This window comes from Lotus japonicus, chromosome 4 (genome assembly GCF_012489685.1).
Source record: "Lotus japonicus ecotype B-129 chromosome 4, LjGifu_v1.2".
Lineage (NCBI taxonomy): Eukaryota > Viridiplantae > Streptophyta > Magnoliopsida > Fabales > Fabaceae > Lotus > Lotus japonicus.
The window spans coordinates 22,635,225-22,639,176 of record NC_080044.1 but is presented as its reverse complement, the minus strand read 5'-3'; positions in this window follow the sequence as shown (position 1 = coordinate 22,639,176).

Below are 3,952 nucleotides of genomic sequence, written 5' to 3'. Positions count from 1 at the left end.
TTGCCTATTTATAACAATGTTCCACACAAGCTAATTCATCATCCAAGGTACAATGTCTCTATTTCATAGAAGTGTTCTTTTACTTTGCTTACTTCTGCCAGTAGTATATGGTGCTTTTTGGGACAAAACACATGTGATAGTCACAAATGATTTGGAGGGGAATTTAGATCTGACACTTCACTGCAAATCTAAGGATGATGACCTTGGAGTGAAGGTTCTCCATAAAAATCAGTCCTATGAATTTAGTTTCAGACCCAACCTTTCGGGCACAACACTTTTTCATTGTACCTTTCAATGGAAAAATATTACTAAAAGGTTCGATATATACAATGCACATAGAGATATTTTTGGTAGATACTTCTATTGGTATGTAGGGCAAGGTGGACTATGTGTCTTTAAACATCCAACCGACTTTTTACCAGTGCAGTGTTATGACTACAAATCATAGTGATTATTATTTTAATCTATTTTGTATGTAATGGGATGGAATCAATAAAAAATGATGACTGAATGAAAAATTTTATGTTCTTTTTCTTGGTTAATTTGATTAATAATTTTATAATGTTAACTAACGTGCATGTACCGTCGATTGCAATGATACTAAATTCGATTAATATGTTAATACTTGTTTAATTTTGTAGAAACATTCATTTAGAAAATGGATGATATAATTGCATGATGACGTAAAAACACTACAAGGAAAATCGCAAATTAACGTTGTCTATAAGTTAATACTAAAAAGATAGAAGCCATTACACATGGATGAATTTTCCTAAATCCTAGCGATTTGTCATCTTTTTTGAATCCCTGTTTCTTTCTACCTTTTAAGAAATCGATCCCTTTTTTTCTCTCCCTGAAACTTCTCCTTCATTCACGATACTTTTCCAACCGGTGATAGACAGATAGATCGAGAGAGAAGGAGAATGGGCGGTAGAGTGATGGTGGTTCAACTGCGAGATTCACATAGCTAGTGTTAAGGCTTTGATTTAGGGAAAAATCTCGTTGTGAATGTCACTCTGACTGTGCCTTTTCTAAAAATTCCATTGTTTGGGTGAGCACTATGAAGTCTTTCTTTCCTTAATCTCGCATTTCATTGTTTGGTTTTCCTTTGATGACATTCTGAGTTTGATTTTTGAAGTCGTGTTTTGATCATTGCTTAAGCATTCTGTTATTTGTTTTCATTTTTTTGTCATTGTGTTTGACTTTTAAAACCATGTTCATTAGGTTTTCGTTGCTGCTTGCAAACTTTTGCATTTATTTTTGGGCACAATTAATTAATTTTTCTTGCAATATTCACTAAAAGTTTCATCATTGACATAGGGACTACCTTTGCGCGAACTTTTACTGTGGCGTTTCTGTATTCCAAATGGTTATTAGCTCATATTTAAGTATTCGAGATTTTTCTTTGGTCTCCATTTTTAGCTCATATTTAATTCATAACCTTTGTTTCTTCTTCACAAGTTCATTAGGTTTCAGGAGTTTATTGCATTTTAATTTTTTTGAAGGGATGGTGTTGTTGTAGAGGGGCACTGTAAAAACAGAGGAGAAGGAAGATATTTCTCTTTCCTTTACTATTATATCTCTACTCCCGAAGGGGGGATCGGTAGCTGTAACGCCCCGATTTCTCGAGTGTCACACAGTGACCAAAACGTCGTGAATTTTCTTCGTTTAATTAATTAATCTTCAATTAGTGACGAAAGTTCAATTTTATAAAATTCTTGAAACTTAACCATTTCAAACTTGCGGAAATAATCATCAACGTAAACCTCAACTTTATTAATCATTGAAAAGAGTATGAAATAAATATCCGAGAGAAAACTTCAAAGTAAATTACATAAAGTTAAACTATCCCAACTAAAATAAAGTAATGGTTCATTGCTTCCAAAACTCGGTACTCTCAACCCAAAAGAAAAATGGATGTCTCTCAACCCAACCATATCCTTGGTCCCTTCCTCTTTATCTTCTTCCTCTTCATCAGAAGTGTAGTCGTCATCCGGCAGTGGCTCGTCACGGAGTATCAGCTTCCAAGAATGAGTCGTCGCCGTTATCTTCACGACCATCTACCCCCCCCCCCCCCAAATAAACACATAAACAAATAGTGCAAGGGTCAGGTTCCACAACAAATCATGCATAAACATATCATAAAGCACAATAATCATTCGCTTATGAAATTAAGTTTTATGACAATTAGTCAGTTAGACTAGCGCATCCTCACATCACACAACCCACCAAAACTCCTTGGCCAATCACGTACATCCGCAGATGCACAATCACATGGATACGCAATGATCCATAAATCACAATTCTCACGGTGACCGCAGTCAACCAACTCACGAGGATCCACTGATCCACAAATCTCCCTCGCGTGCAAGCTATCGGTTGTCTCTAACGGCACCATCGTTCTCATGCACCATAGTCTACACTAGACCTATGACCGATTAATCAAATTTACTTGCAAGCGAGTTAAGTCTCATTCTCTTTGTATTTAAGACTCTAAAGTCAGTCCTAGAGTCTTATGTCAACGACGAATCAAAAATAAACGACAACATACAAAACACAATGGAAGGGATTACAACTGGATGAACGACCTTCCAAAATCTTCACAAGTAACATCATGCTTCACTTATAGAAAATCAAGAACATGTTCACAAGTTTAACCACATATAATTCATAGCATCTCCTAGTCACATGTTCCTAAACAAAAACTTCAAACATTTTCGCAACTTAGCTTTTGACAGCAGGAACAACATTCATTGAAACTGGTCTACAGAACGCATCTTTCAACCAAAAATCACGTATGATACCTTTCTGGAAAGCTATTTTAAAGATCTACAACTCTCTAGTTAAACACGTTTTCATCCGAGATCCAGAAACGAGTGATAATAGGACCTGAAGTCCGCGGTCCAGTACAGAAAACTGGCAGAGAACTTCCGCCTCTAATTAATTTATAAACCAATTAAGCACAAGGTTTTAAGCTATGTTCCAACAACAAAATCCAGATAACATGTGTCTCGTAACATGCTTTAATTTCCAGAACCAACAACACTCAACAAGATTTCATAAAAGCATGCCAAGGATCACAACATCACAAAACAATCATGGTAAAGCCCTAACTCTACCCTTTTCCTAAGAACAAGCCCTTACCTTGAATGAAATAGGGTGAAAGAAGGATTCTTTGCTGTAGAAAGAACCTAACGGCTGTTGTCCAGTCCCTTTCTTTCTTCTCCACTCGATCTCTCCCTCTCGTTCCCTCGATCTATCTCTCTCGCGCGGCTTCCCTTCCTCGTGCGTGCGGCGGCCGACGATGCTAGGGTGCAAGGAGGTGGCGGCGGCTCTAGATCAAACTCTAGGGCTGCTGCTGCCTTCTCTTCAAGTCTCCTCTCCTTTCCTTTCCCTCACTCTCGGCTGCTCCCTCTCTTACTCAATTCTCTCTCTCGGCCTCTCCCTTCTTTCTCTCTTCTTTCTTTTCTTTTCTTCTCTTCTGTTTTTCTTACGTGAGTGCGGCACTTCTATTTCTGCATGAGGAGGAAAAATAAGGGTTTCTTTCCCCTCACCCCTTATCACTTGCGGTTACACTCTAGATGGGCTAGGGTTTTGATTTTTCTTCTTTTCAAGCCCAAAACAAGCAAACCCTGAACCCAACTGATTACCCACTTAAACAGGTCTGAATCTAAAGAAAACCCAATCACTTTTTATTAAAAACCCGATTAAAACCGGAATTAAAAGGAAAATTAACCAATTAATCCGCTGGCACTGTACAGCCAAAACCATTGTCACTAAAACTAGGATATCTCGGGCTACCACTACAAAAAAACGTTATTTAGTGGGGGCTTTTTAGCGGGGGTTTTGATAACCCCCGCAAATGTCGTTAATTTTTAATAGTTAACGGGGGTTTTAATAACCCCCGCAAAATATTTCGTTAATTACCTCTCATCTCACTCTCACTCTCACT